This window comes from Vigna unguiculata, chromosome 7 (genome assembly GCF_037176805.1).
Source record: "Vigna unguiculata cultivar grain cowpea cultivar isolate G323 ecotype 2 chromosome 7, ASM3717680v1, whole genome shotgun sequence".
In the NCBI taxonomy this organism is placed as follows: domain Eukaryota; kingdom Viridiplantae; phylum Streptophyta; class Magnoliopsida; order Fabales; family Fabaceae; genus Vigna; species Vigna unguiculata.
In genome coordinates this window covers 19,622,736-19,639,057 of record NC_140798.1, presented here as the reverse complement: position 1 = coordinate 19,639,057, position 16,322 = coordinate 19,622,736, and positions in this window count along the sequence as shown.

Below are 16,322 nucleotides of genomic sequence, written 5' to 3'. Positions count from 1 at the left end.
GCTTGATTTGGACGAAAGCTTGTTGGTAACTTGAGTTTCTCCACCAATCTTTGGCTTACAACATTGTTGTCGCTTTCGTAAACGAATGCAACTAAAAAACATGGGTGGCCTTCGATTAAACACCTTGTTCTCTACTACCTTTTCCATAATCTTTTTCTTCACTTCCTTTTCTTTTTCTTCAATTTCCCTTCCTTCTGCAGTTTATATTTCTTTTTCAATTCTTTCTTTTTCTATTTTCTCCTTCAACGTATGTTGATCCTTCTTGGCTTGTCTGGGTGTCATAAATTTCAACTTCATTTCATGTCCCTCATGCCTCAAATGAAGGGAACGTTCATCAAGATTGAACGTTTTAAAATGAAGCCATGCCCATCTCAAAAGAAGATGACAAGAGTTCGTGGGAGCAATATCACATAATACTTCTTTCACACATTGTCATGTATTGAATTTGATCCTTGCTTGATTCGGATTAAAGCTTGTTGGTAACTTGAGTTTCTCCACCAATCTTTGGCTTACAACATTGTTGTCGCTTTCGTAAACGAATCCAACTGAACATGAGTGGCCTTCGATTAAACACCTTGTTTCTCTACTTCCTTTTCAATCATCTTTATCTGTACTTCCTTTTCCTTTTCTTCAATTTCCCTTCCTTCTGCAGATTATATTTCTTCTTTTTCTATTCTTTCTTTTTCTATTTTCTCCTTCAACGTATGTTGAGCCTTCTTGGCTTGTCTTGGTGTCATAAATTTCAACTTCATTTCATGTCCCTCATGCCTCAAACAAAGGGAACGCTCATCAAGATTGAGCGTTTTAAAATGAAGTCATGCCCATCTCCAAAGAAGATGACAAGAGTTCGTGGGAGCAATATCACATAATACTTCTTTCACACATTGTCATGTACTGAATTTGATCCTTGCTTGATTTGGACGAAAGCTTGTTGGTAACTTGAGTTTCTCCACCAATCTTTGGCTTACAACATTGTTGTCGCTTTCGTAAACGAATGCAACTAAAAAACATGGGTGGCCTTCGATTAAACACCTTGTTCTCTACTACCTTTTCCATAATCTTTTTCTTCACTTCCTTTTCTTTTTCTTCAATTTCCCTTCCTTCTGCAGTTTATATTTCTTCTTTTTCTATTCTTTCTTTTTCTATTTTCTCCTTCAACGTATGTTGATCCTTCTTGGCTTGTCTGGGTGTCATAAATTTCAACTTCATTTCATGTCCCTCATGCCTCAAATGAAGGGAACGTTCATCAAGATTGAACGTTTTAAAATGAAGCCATGCCCATCTCAAAAGAAGATGACAAGAGTTCGTGGGAGCAATATCACATAATACTTCTTTCACACATTGTCATGTATTGAATTTGATCCTTGCTTGATTCGGATTAAAGCTTGTTGGTAACTTGAGTTTCTCCACCAATCTTTGGCTTACAACATTGTTGTCGCTTTCGTAAACGAATCCAACTGAACATGAGTGGCCTTCGATTAAACACCTTGTTTCTCTACTTCCTTTTCAATCATCTTTATCTGTACTTCCTTTTCTTTTTCTTCAATTTCCCTTCCTTCTGCAGATTATATTTCTTCTTTTTCTATTCTTTCTTTTTCTATTTTCTCCTTCAACGTATGTTGAGCCTTCTTGGCTTGTCTTGGTGTCATAAATTTCAACTTCATTTCATGTCCCTCATGCCTCAAATAAAGGGAACGTTCATCAAGATTGACCGTTTTAAAATGAAGCCATGCCCATCTCAAAAGAAGATGACAAGAGTTCGTGGGAGCAATATCACATAATACTTCTTTCACACATTGTCATGTACTGAATTTGATCCTTGCTTGATTCAGATGAAAGGTTGTTGGTAACTTGAGTTTCTCCTCCAATCTTTGGCTTACAACATTGTTGTCGCTTTCATAAACGAATGCAACTAAACATGGGTGGCCTTCGATTAAACACCTTGTTCTCTACTACCTTTTCCATAATCTTTTTCTTTACTTCCTTTTCTTTTTCTTCAATTTTCCTTCCTTCTACAATTTATATTTCTTCCTTTTCTGTTCTTTCTTGTTCTATTTTCTCCTTCAGCCTATGGTGATCCTTACTAGCTTGTCTTGGTGCATTAAATTTCAGCTTCATTTCATGTCCCTTATGCCTCAAACAAAGGGAACGTTTATCAAGATTGAGCGTTTAACATGAAGCCATGCAATCTCAATAGAATATGACAAGAGTTCGTGGGAGCAATATCACATAGACTTCTTTCACACATTGTCTCGTACTGAATTTGATCCTTTCTTGATTCAGATGAAAGCTTGTTGGTAACTGGAGTTTCTGCACCAATCTTTGGCTTACAACATTGTTGTCGCTTTCGTAAACGAATGCAACTAAACATGAGTGGTCTTCGATTAAACACCTTGTTTCTCTACTTCCTTTTCCATCATCTTTATCTTTACTTCCTTTTCTTTTTTCTTCAATTTCCCTTCCTTCTGCAGTTTATATTTCTTCTTTTTCTATTCTTTCTTTTCCTATTTTCTCCTTCAACGTATGTTGATCCTTCTTGGCTTGTCTAGGTGTCATAAATTTTAACTTCATTTCATGTCCCTCATGCCTCAAAATGAAGGGAACGTTCATCAAGATTGAGCGTTTTAAAATGACGTCATGCCCATCTCCAAAGAAGATGACAAGAGTTCGTGGGAGCAATATCACATAATACTTCTTTCACACATTGTCATGTACTGAATTTGATCCTTGCTTGATTTGGACGAAAGCTTGTTGGTAACTTGAGTTTCTCCACCAATCTTTGGCTTACAACATTGTTGTCGCTTTCGTAAACGAATGCAACTAAACATGGGTGGCCTTCGATTAAACACCTTGTTCTCTACTACCTTTTCCATAATCTTTTTCTTCACTTCCTTTTCTTTTTCTTCAATTTCCCTTCCTTCTGCAGTTTATATTTCTTCTTTTTCAATTCTTTCTTTTTCTATTTTCTCCTTCAACGTCTGTTGATCCTTCTTGGCTTGTCTGGGTGTCATAAATTTCAACTTCATTTCATGTCCCTCATGCCTCAAATGAAGGGAACGTTCATCAAGATTGAACGTTTTAAAATGAAGCCATGCCCATCTCAAAAGAAGATGACAAGAGTTCGTGGGAGCAATATCACATAATACTTCTTTCACACATTGTCATGTATTGAATTTGATCCTTGCTTGATTCGGATTAAAGCTTGTTGGTAACTTGAGTTTCTCCACCAATCTTTGGCTTACAACATTGTTGTCGCTTTCGTAAACGAATGCAACTAAACATGGGTGGCCTTCGATTAAACACCTTGTTCTCTACTACCTTTTCCATAATCTTTTTCTTCACTTCCTTTTCTTTTTCTTCAATTTCCCTTCCTTCTGCAGATTATATTTCTTCTTTTTCTATTCTTTCTTTTTCTATTTTCTCCTTCAACGTATGTTGATCCTTCTTGGCTTGTCTGGGTGTCATAAATTTCAACTTCATTTCATGTCCCTCATGCCTCAAATGAAGGGAACGTTCATCAAGATTGAACGTTTTAAAATGAAGCCATGCCCATCTCAAAAGAAGATGACAAGAGTTCGTGGGAGCAATATCACATAATACTTCTTTCACACATTGTCATGTATTGAATTTGATCCTTGCTTGATTCGGATTAAAGCTTGTTGGTAACTTGAGTTTCTCCACCAATCTTTGTCTTACAACATTGTTGTCGCTTTCGTAAACGAATGCAACTGAACATGAGTGGCCTTCGATTAAACACCTTTTTTCTCTACTTCCTTTTCCATAATCTTTTTCTTCACTTCCTTTTCTTTTTCTTCAATTTCCCTTCCTTCTGCAGTTTATATTTCTTCTTTTTCAATTCTTTCTTTTTCTATTTTCTCCTTCAATGTCTTTTGAACCTTCTTGGCTTGTCTGGGTATCATAAATTTCAACTTCATTTCATGTCCCTCATGCCTCAAATGAAGGGAACGTTCATCAAGATTGAACGTTTTAAAATGAAGCCATGCCCATCTCAAAAGAAGATGACAAGAGTTCGTGGGAGCAATATCACATAATACTTCTTTCACACATTGTCATGTATTGAATTTGATCCTTGCTTGATTCGGATTAAAGCTTGTTGGTAACTAGAGTTTCTCCACCAATCTTTGGCTTACAAAATGATTGTCCCTTTCGTAAACGAATGCAACTAAACATGGGTGGCCTTCGATTAAACACCTTGTTCTCTACTACCTTTTCCATAATCTTTTTCTTCACTTCCTTTTCTTTTTCTTCAATTTCCCTTCCTTCTGCAGTTTATATTTCTTCTTTTTCAATTCTTTCTTCTTCTATTTTCTCCTTCAACGTTTGTTGATCCTTCTTGGCTTGTCTGGGTGTCATAAATTTCAACTTCATTTCATGTCCCTCATGCCTCAAATGAAGGGAACGTTCATCAAGATTGAACGTTTTAAAATGAAGCCATGCCCATCTCAAAAGAAGATGACAAGAGTTCGTGGGAGCAATATCACATAATACTTCTTTCACACATTGTCATGTATTGAATTTGATCCTTGCTTGATTCGGATTAAAGCTTGTTGGTAACTTGAGTTTCTCCACCAATCTTTGGCTTACAACATTGTTGTCGGTTTCGTAAACGAATGCAACTGAACTTGAGTTGCCTTCGATTAAACACCTTGTTTCTCTACTTCCTTTTCAATCATCTTTATCTTTACTTCCTTTTCTTTTTCTTCAATTTCCCTTCCTTCTGCAGATTATATTTCTTCTTTTTCTATTCTTTCTTTTTCTTTTTTCTCCTTCAACGTATGCTGATACTTCTTGGCTTGTCTTGGTGTCATAAATTTCAACTTCATTTCATGTCCCTCATGCCTCAAACAAAGGGAACGCTCATCAAGATTGACCGTTTTAAAATGAAGCCATGCCCATCGCAAAAGAAGATGACAAGAGTTCGTGGGAGCAATATCACATAATACTTCTTTCACACATTGTCATGTACTGAATTTGATCCTTGCTTGATTCAGATGGAAGGTTGTTGGTAACTTGAGTTTCTCCATGAATCTTTGGCTTACAACATTGTTGTCGCTTTCGTAAACGAATGCAACTAAACATGGGTGGCCTTCGATTAAACACCTTATTCTCTACTACCTTTTCCATAATCTTTTTCTTTACTTCCTTTTCTTTTTCTTCAATTTCCCTTCCTTCTGCAGTTTATATTTCTTCTTTTTCTATACTTTCTTTTTCTATTTTCTCCTTCAACGTATGTTGATCCTTCTTGGCTTGTCTTGGTGTCATAAATTTCAACTTCATTGCATGTCCCTCATGCCTCAATAAAGGGAATGTTCATCAAGATTGAGCGTTTTAAAATGAAGCCATGCCCATCTCAAAAGAAGATGACAAGAGTTCGTGGGAGCAATTTCACATAATACTTCTTTCACACATTGTCATGTACTGAATTTGATCCTTGCTTGATTTGGATGAAAGCTTGTTGGTAACTTGAGTTTCTCCACCAATCTTTGGCTTACAACATTGTTGTCGCTTTCGTAAACGAATGCAACTAAATATGGGTGGCCTTCGATTAAACACCTTGTTTCTCTACTTCCTTTTCCATCATCTTTATCTTTACTTCCTTTTCTTTTTTCTTCAATTTTCCTTCCTTCTGCAGTTTATATTTCTTCTTTTTCTATACTTTCTTTTTCTATTTTCTCCTTCAACGTATGTTGATCCTTCTTGGCTTGTCTTGGTGTCATAAATTTCAACTTCATTGCATGTCCCTCATGCCTCAATAAAGGGAATGTTCATCAAGATTGAGCGTTTTAAAATGAAGCCATGCCCATCTCAAAAGAAGATGACAAGAGTTCGTGGGAGCAATTTCACATAATACTTCTTTCACACATTGTCATGTACTGAATTTGATCCTTGCTTGATTTGGATGAAAGCTTGTTGGTAACTTGAGTTTCTCCACCAATCTTTGGCTTACAACATTGTTGTCGCTTTCGTAAACGAATGCAACTAAATATGGGTGGCCTTCGATTAAACACCTTGTTTCTCTACTTCCTTTTCCATCATCTTTATCTTTACTTCCTTTTCTTTTTTCTTCAATTTTCCTTCCTTCTGCAGTTTATATTTCTTCTTTTTCTATTCTTTCTTTTTCTATTTTCTCCTTCAACGTATGTTGTTCCTTCTTGGCTTGTCCTGGTGTCATAAATTTCAGCTTTATTTCATGTCTCTCATGCCTCAAACACAGGGAACGCTCATCAAGATTGACCGTTTTAAAATGAAGCCATGCCCATCGCAAAAGAAGATGACAAGAGTTGTGGGAGCAATATCACATAATACTTCTTTCACACATTGTCATGTATTGAATTTGATCCTTGCTTGATTCGGATTAAAGCTTGTTGGTAACTTGAGTTTCTCCACCAATCTTTGGCTTACAACATTGTTGTCGCTTTCGTAAACGAATGCAACTGAACATGAGTGGCCTTCGATTAAACACCTTGTTTCTCTACTTCCCTTTCAATCATCTTTATCTTTACTTCCTTTTCTTTTTCTTCAATTTCCCTTCCTTCTGCAGATTATATTTCTTCTTTTTCTATTCTTTCTTTTTCTATTTTCTCCTTCAACGTATGTTGATCCTTCTTGGCTTGTCTTGGTGTCATAAATTTCAACTTCATTTCATGTCCCTCATGCCTCAAATAAAGGGAACGTTCATCAAGATTGACCGTTTTAAAATGAAGCAATGCCCATCTCAAAAGAAGATGACAAGAGTTCGTGGGAGCAATATCACATAATACTTCTTTCACACATTGTCATGTACTGAATTTGATCCTTGCTTGATTCAGATGAAAGGTTGTTGGTAACTTGAGTTTCTCCACCAATCTTTGGCTTACAACATTGTTGTCGCTTTCGTTAACGAATGCAACTAAACATGGGTGGCCTTCGATTAAACACCTTATTCTCTACTACCTTTTCCATAATCTTTTTCTTTACTTCCTTTTCTTTTTCTTCAATTTCCCTTCCTTCTGCAGTTTATATTTCTTCTTTTTCTATTCTTTCTTTTTCTATTTTCTCCTTCAACGTATGTTGATCCTTCTTGTCTTGGTGTCATAAATTTCAACTTCATTTCATGTCCCTCATGCCTCAAATGAAGGGAACGTTCATCAAGATTGAGCATTTTAAAATGAAGTCATGCCCATCTCCAAAGAAGATGACAAGAGTTCGTGGGAGCAATATCACATAATACTTCTTTTACAGATTGTCATGTACTGAATTTGATCCTTGCTTGATTTGGACGAAAGCTTGTTAGTAACTTGAGTTTCTCAACCAATCTTTGGCTTACAACATTATTGTCGCTTTCGTAAACGAATGCAACTATACATGGGTGGCCTTCGATTAAACACCTTGTTCTCTACTACCTTTTCCATAATCTTTTTCTTCACTTCCTTTTCTTTTTCTTCAATTTCCCTTCCTTCTGCAGTTTATATTTCTTCTTTTTCAGTTCTTTCTTTTTCTATTTTCTCCTTCAACGTATGTTGATCCTTCTTGGCTTGTCTGGGTGTCATAAATTTCAACTTCATTTCATGTCCCTCATGCCTCAAATGAAGGGAACGTTCATCAAGATTGAACGTTTTAAAATGAAGCCATGCCTATCTCAAAAGAAGATGACAAGTGTTCGTGGGAGCAATATCACATAATACTTCTTTCACACATTGTCATGTATTGAATTTGATCCTTGCTTGATTCGGATTAAAGCTTGTTGGTAACTTGAGTTTCTCCACCAATCTTTGGCTTACAACATTGTTGTCGCTTTCGTAAACGAATGCAACTGAACATGAGCGGCCTTCGATTAAACACCTTGTTTCACTACTTCCTTTTCAATCATCTTTATCTTTACTTCCTTTTCTTTTTCTTCAATTTCCCTTCCTTCTGCAGATTATATTTCTTCTTTTTCTATTCTTTCTTTTTCTATTTTCTGCTTCAACGTATGTTGATCCTTCTTGGCTTGTCTTGGTGTCATAAATTTCAACTTCATTTCATGTCCCTCATGCCTCAAACAAAGGGAACGCTCATCAAGATTGAGCGTTTTAAAATGAAGTCATGCCCATCTCCAAAGAAGATGACAAGAGTTCGTGGGAGCAATATCACATAATACTTCTTTCACACATTGTCATGTACTGAATTTGATCCTTGCTTGATTTGGACGAAAGCTTGTTGGTAACTTGAGTTTCTCCACCAATCTTTGGCTTACAACATTGTTGTCGCTTTCGTAAACGAATGCAACTAAAAAACATGGGTGGCCTTCGATTAAACACCTTGTTCTCTACTACCTTTTCCATAATCTTTTTCTTCACTTCGTTTTCTTTTTCTTCAATTTCCCTTCCTTCTGCAGTTTATATTTCTTCTTTTTCAATTCTTTCTTTTTCTGTTTTCTCCTTCAACGTCTGTTGATCCTTCTTGGCTTGTCTGGGTGTCATAAATTTCAACTTCATTTCATGTCCCTCATGCCTCAAATGAAGGGAACGTTCATCAAGATTGAACGTTTTAAAATGAAGCCATGCCCATCTCAAAAGAAGATGACAAGAGTTCGTGGGAGCAATATCACATAATACTTCTTTCACACATTGTCATGTATTGAATTTGATCCTTGCTTGATTCGGATTAAAGCTTGTTGGTAACTTGAGTTTCTCCACCAATCTTTGGCTTACAACATTGTTGTCGCTTTCGTAAACGAATGCAACTGAACATGAGCGGCCTTCGATTAAACACCTTGTTTCACTACTTCCTTTTCAATCATCTTTATCTTTACTTCCTTTTCTTTTTCTTCAATTTCCCTTCCTTCTGCAGATTATATTTCTTCTTTTTCTATTCTTTCTTTTTCTATTTTCTGCTTCAACGTATGTTGATCCTTCTTGGCTTGTCTTGGTGTCATAAATTTCAACTTCATTTCATGTCCCTCATGCCTCAAACAAAGGGAACGCTCATCAAGATTGAGCGTTTTAAAATGAAGTCATGCCCATCTCCAAAGAAGATGACAAGAGTTCGTGGGAGCAATATCACATAATACTTCTTTCACACATTGTCATGTACTGAATTTGATCCTTGCTTGATTTGGACGAAAGCTTGTTGGTAACTTGAGTTTCTCCACCAATCTTTGGCTTACAACATTGTTGTCGCTTTCGTAAACGAATGCAACTAAAAAACATGGGTGGCCTTCGATTAAACACCTTGTTCTCTACTACCTTTTCCATAATCTTTTTCTTCACTTCGTTTTCTTTTTCTTCAATTTCCCTTCCTTCTGCAGTTTATATTTCTTCTTTTTCAATTCTTTCTTTTTCTATTTTCTCCTTCAACGTCTGTTGATCCTTCTTGGCTTGTCTGGGTGTCATAAATTTCAACTTCATTTCATGTCCCTCATGCCTCAAATGAAGGGAACGTTCATCAAGATTGAACGTTTTAAAATGAAGCCATGCCCATCTCAAAAGAAGATGACAAGAGTTCGTGGGAGCAATATCACATAATACTTCTTTCACACATTGTCATGTATTGAATTTGATCCTTGCTTGATTCGGATTAAAGCTTGTTGGTAACTTGAGTTTCTCCACCAATCTTTGGCTTACAACATTGTTGTCGCTTTCGTAAACGAATCCAACTGAACATGAGTGGCCTTCGATTAAACACCTTGTTTCTCTACTTCCTTTTCAATCATCTTTATCTGTACTTCCTTTTCTTTTTCTTCAATTTCCCTTCCTTCTGCAGATTATATTTCTTCTTTTTCTATTCTTTCTTTTTCTATTTTCTCCTTCAACGTATGTTGAGCCTTCTTGGCTTGTCTTGGTGTCATAAATTTCAACTTCATTTCATGTCCCTCATGCCTCAAATAAAGGGAACGTTCATCAAGATTGACCGTTTTAAAATGAAGCCATGCCCATCTCAAAAGAAGATGACAAGAGTTCGTGGGAGCAATATCACATAATACTTCTTTCACACATTGTCATGTACTGAATTTGATCCTTGCTTGATTCAGATGAAAGGTTGTTGGTAACTTGAGTTTCTCCTCCAATCTTTGGCTTACAACATTGTTGTCGCTTTCGTAAACGAATGCAACTCAACATGGGTGGCCTTCGATTAAACACCTTGTTCTCTACTACCTTTTCCATAATCTTTTTCTTTACTTCCTTTTCTTTTTCTTCAATTTTCCTTCCTTCTACAATTTATATTTCTTCCTTTTCTGTTCTTTCTTGTTCTATTTTCTCCTTCAGCCTATGGTGATCCTTACTGGCTTGTCTTGGTGCATTAAATTTCAGCTTCATTTCATGTCCCTTATGCCTCAAACAAAGGGAACGTTTATCAAGATTGAGCGTTTAACATGAAGCCATGCAATCTCAATAGAATATGACAAGAGTTCGTGGGAGCAATATCACATAGACTTCTTTCACACATTGTCTCGTACTGAATTTGATCCTTTCTTGATTCAGATGAAAGCTTGTTGGTAACTGGAGTTTCTGCACCAATCTTTGGCTTACAACATTGTTGTCGCTTTCGTAAACGAATGCAACTAAACATGAGTGGTCTTTGATTAAACACCTTGTTTCTCTACTTCCTTTTCCATCATCTTTATCTTTACTTCCTTTTCTTTTTTCTTCAATTTCCCTTCCTTCTGAAGTTTATATTTCTTCTTTTTCTATTCTTTCTTTTCCTATTTTCTCCTTCAACGTATGTTGATCCTTCTTGGCTTGTCTAGGTGTCATAAATTTCAACTTCATTTCATGTCCCTCATGCCTCAAAATGAAGGGAACGTTCATCAAGATTGAGCGTTTTAAAATGACGTCATGCCCATCTCCAAAGAAGATGACAAGAGTTCGTGGGAGCAATATCACATAATACTTCTTTCACACATTGTCATGTACTGAATTTGATCCTTGCTTGATTTGGACGAAAGCTTGTTGGTAACTTGAGTTTCTCCACCAATCTTTGGCTTACAACATTGTTGTCGCTTTCGTAAACGAATGCAACTAAACATGGGTGGCCTTCGATTAAACACCTTGTTCTCTACTACCTTTTCCATAATCTTTTTCTTCACTTCCTTTTCTTTTTCTTCAATTTCCCTTCCTTCTGCAGTTTATATTTCTTCTTTTTCAATTCTTTCTTTTTCTATTTTCTCCTTCAACGTCTGTTGATCCTTCTTGGCTTGTCTGGGTGTCATAAATTTCAACTTCATTTCATGTCCCTCATGCCTCAAATGAAGGGAACGTTCATCAAGATTGAACGTTTTAAAATGAAGCCATGCCCATCTCAAAAGAAGATGACAAGAGTTCGTGGGAGCAATATCACATAATACTTCTTTCACACATTGTCATGTATTGAATTTGATCCTTGCTTGATTCGGATTAAAGCTTGTTGGTAACTTGAGTTTCTCCACCAATCTTTGGCTTACAACATTGTTGTCGCTTTCGTAAACGAATGCAACTGAACATGAGTGGCCTTCGATTAAACACCTTTTTTCTGTACTTCCTTTTCCATAATCTTTTTCTTCACTTCCTTTTCTTTTTCTTCAATTTCCCTTCCTTCTGCAGTTTATATTTCTTCTTTTTCAATTCTTTCTTTTTCTATTTTCTCCTTCAACGTCTGTTGATCCTTCTTGGCTTGTCTGGGTGTCATAAATTTCAACTTCATTTCATGTCCCTCATGCCTCAGATGAAGGGAACGTTCATCAAGATTGAACGTTTTAAAATGAAGCCATGCCCATCTCAAAAGAAGATGACAAGAGTTCGTGGGAGCAATATCACATAATACTTCTTTCACACATTGTCATGTATTGAATTTGATCCTTGCTTGATTCGGATTAAAGCTTGTTGGTAACTTGAGTTTCTCCACCAATCTTTGTCTTACAACATTGTTGTCGCTTTCGTAAACGAATGCAACTGAACATGAGTGGCCTTCGATTAAACACCTTTTTTCTCTACTTCCTTTTCCATAATCTTTTTCTTCACTTCCTTTTCTTTTTCTTCAATTTCCCTTCCTTCTGCAGTTTATATTTCTTCTTTTTCAATTCTTTCTTTTTCTATTTTCTCCTTCAATATCTGTTGATCCTTCTTGGCTTGTCTAGGTATCATAAATTTCAACTTCATTTCATGTCCCTCATGCCTCAAATGAAGGGAACGTTCATCAAGATTGAACGTTTTAAAATGAAGCCATGCCCATCTCAAAAGAAGATGACAAGAGTTCGTGGGAGCAATATCACATAATACTTCTTTCACACATTGTCATGTATTGAATTTGATCCTTGCTTGATTCGGATTAAAGCTTGTTGGTAACTAGAGTTTCTCCACCAATCTTTGGCTTACAAAATGATTGTCCCTTTCGTAAACGAATGCAACTAAACATGGGTGGCCTTCGATTAAACACCTTGTTCTCTACTACCTTTTCCATAATCTTTTTCTTCACTTCCTTTTCTTTTTCTTCAATTTCCCTTCCTTCTGCAGTTTATATTTCTTCTTTTTCAATTCTTTCTTTTTCTATTTTCTCCTTCAACGTTTGTTGATCCTTCTTGGCTTGTCTGGGTGTCATAAATTTCAACTTCATTTCATGTCCCTCATGCCTCAAATGAAGGGAACGTTCATCAAGATTGAACGTTTTAAAATGAAGCCATGCCCATCTCAAAAGAAGATGACAAGAGTTCGTGGGAGCAATATCACATAATACTTCTTTCACACATTGTCATGTATTGAATTTGATCCTTGCTTGATTCGGATTAAAGCTTGTTGGTAACTTGAGTTTCTCCACCAATCTTTGGCTTACAACATTGTTGTCGGTTTCGTAAACGAATGCAACTGAACTTGAGTTGCCTTCGATTAAACACCTTGTTTCTCTACTTCCTTTTCAATCATCTTTATCTTTACTTCCTTTTCTTTTTCTTCAATTTCCCTTCCTTCTGCAGATTATATTTCTTCTTTTTCTATTCTTTCTTTTTCTTTTTTCTCCTTCAACGTATGCTGATACTTCTTGGCTTGTCTTGGTGTCATAAATTTCAACTTCATTTCATGTCCCTCATGCCTCAAACAAAGGGAACGCTCATCAAGATTGACCGTTTTAAAATGAAGCCATGCCCATCGCAAAAGAAGATGACAAGAGTTCGTGGGAGCAATATCACATAATACTTCTTTCACACATTGTCATGTACTGAATTTGATCCTTGCTTGATTCAGATGGAAGGTTGTTGGTAACTTGAGTTTCTCCATGAATCTTTGGCTTACAACATTGTTGTCGCTTTCGTAAACGAATGCAACTAAACATGGGTGGCCTTCGATTAAACACCTTATTCTCTACTACCTTTTCCATAATCTTTTTCTTTACTTCCTTTTCTTTTTCTTCAATTTCCCTTCCTTCTGCAGTTTATATTTCTTCTTTTTCTATACTTTCTTTTTCTATTTTCTCCTTCAACGTATGTTGATCCTTCTTGGCTTGTCTTGGTGTCATAAATTTCAACTTCATTGCATGTCCCTCATGCCTCAATAAAGGGAATGTTCATCAAGATTGAGCGTTTTAAAATGAAGCCATGCCCATCTCAAAAGAAGATGACAAGAGTTCGTGGGAGCAATTTCACATAATACTTCTTTCACACATTGTCATGTACTGAATTTGATCCTTGCTTGATTTGGATGAAAGCTTGTTGGTAACTTGAGTTTCTCCACCAATCTTTGGCTTACAACATTGTTGTCGCTTTCGTAAACGAATGCAACTAAATATGGGTGGCCTTCGATTAAACACCTTGTTTCTCTACTTCCTTTTCCATCATCTTTATCTTTACTTCCTTTTCTTTTTTCTTCAATTTTCCTTCCTTCTGCAGTTTATATTTCTTCTTTTTCTATACTTTCTTTTTCTATTTTCTCCTTCAACGTATGTTGATCCTTCTTGGCTTGTCTTGGTGTCATAAATTTCAACTTCATTGCATGTCCCTCATGCCTCAATAAAGGGAATGTTCATCAAGATTGAGCGTTTTAAAATGAAGCCATGCCCATCTCAAAAGAAGATGACAAGAGTTCGTGGGAGCAATTTCACATAATACTTCTTTCACACATTGTCATGTACTGAATTTGATCCTTGCTTGATTTGGATGAAAGCTTGTTGGTAACTTGAGTTTCTCCACCAATCTTTGGCTTACAACATTGTTGTCGCTTTCGTAAACGAATGCAACTAAATATGGGTGGCCTTCGATTAAACACCTTGTTTCTCTACTTCCTTTTCCATCATCTTTATCTTTACTTCCTTTTCTTTTTTCTTCAATTTTCCTTCCTTCTGCAGTTTATATTTCTTCTTTTTCTATTCTTTCTTTTTCTATTTTCTCCTTCAACGTATGTTGTTCCTTCTTGGCTTGTCCTGGTGTCATAAATTTCAGCTTTATTTCATGTCTCTCATGCCTCAAACACAGGGAACGCTCATCAAGATTGACCGTTTTAAAATGAAGCCATGCCCATCGCAAAAGAAGATGACAAGAGTTCGTGGGAGCAATATCACATAATACTTCTTTCACACATTGTCATGTATTGAATTTGATCCTTGCTTGATTCGGATTAAAGCTTGTTGGTAACTTGAGTTTCTCCACCAATCTTTGGCTTACAACATTGTTGTCGCTTTCGTAAACGAATGCAACTAAATATGGGTGGCCTTCGATTAAACACCTTGTTTCTCTACTTCCTTTTCCATCATCTTTATCTTTACTTCCTTTTCTTTTTTCTTCAATTTTCCTTCCTTCTGCAGTTTATATTTCTTCTTTTTCTATACTTTCTTTTTCTATTTTCTCCTTCAACGTATGTTGATCCTTCTTGGCTTGTCTTGGTGTCATAAATTTCAACTTCATTGCATGTCCCTCATGCCTCAATAAAGGGAATGTTCATCAAGATTGAGCGTTTTAAAATGAAGCCATGCCCATCTCAAAAGAAGATGACAAGAGTTCGTGGGAGCAATTTCACATAATACTTCTTTCACACATTGTCATGTACTGAATTTGATCCTTGCTTGATTTGGATGAAAGCTTGTTGGTAACTGGAGTTTCTCCACCAATCTTTGGCTTACAACATTGTTGTCGCTTTCGTTAACGAATGCAACTAAACATGGGTGGCCTTCGATTAAACACCTTATTCTCTACTACCTTTTCCATAATCTTTTTCTTTACTTCCTTTTCTTTTTCTTCAATTTCCCTTCCTTCTGCAGTTTATATTTCTTCTTTTTCTATTCTTTCTTTTTCTATTTTCTCCTTCAACGTATGTTGATCCTTCTTGGCTTGTCTTGGTGTCATAAATTTCAACTTCATTTCATGTCCCTCATGCCTCAAATGAAGGGAACGTTCATCAAGATTGAGCATTTTAAAATGAAGTTATGCCCATCTCCAAAGAAGATGACAAGAGTTCGTGGGAGCAATATCACATAATACTTCTTTCACACATTGTCATGTACTGAATTTGATCCTTGCTTGATTTGGACGAAAGCTTGTTGGTAACTTGAGTTTCTCCACCAATCTTTGGCTTACAACATTATTGTCGCTTTCGTAAACGAATGCAGCTATACATGGGTGGCCTTCGATTAAACACCTTGTTCTCTACTACCTTTTCCATAATCTTTTTCTTCACTTCCTTTTCTTTTTCTTCAATTTCCCTTCCTTCTGCAGTTTATATTTGTTCTTTTTCTATTTTCTCCTTCAACGTATGTTGATCCTTCTTGGCTTGTCTGGGTGTCATAAATTTCAACTTCATTTCATGTCCCTCATGCCTCAAACAAAGGGAACGTTCATCAAGATTGAACGTTTTAAAATGAAGCCATGCCCATCTCAAAAGAAGATGACAAGTGTTCGTGGGAGCAATATCACATAATACTTCTTTCACACATTGTCATGTATTGAATTTGATCCTTGCTTGATTCGGATTAAAGCTTGTTGGTAACTTGAGTTTCTCCACCAATCTTTGGCTTACAACATTGTTGTCGCTTTCGTAAACGAATGCAACCGAACATGAGTGGCCTTCGATTAAACACCTTGTTCTCTACTACCTTTTCTATCATCTTTATCTTTACTTCCTTTTCTTTTTCTTCAATTTCCCTTCCTTCTACAATTTATATTTCTTCCTTTTCTGTTCTTTCTTGTTCTATTTTCTCCTTCAGCCTATGGTGATCCTTACTGGCTTGTCTTGGTGCATTAAATTTCAACTTCATTTCATGTCCCTCATGCCTCAAATGAAGGGAACGTTCATCAAGATTGAGCGTTTTAAAATGAAGTCATGCCCATCTCAAAAGAAGATGACAAGAGTTCGTGGGAGCAATATCACATAATACTTCTTTCACAC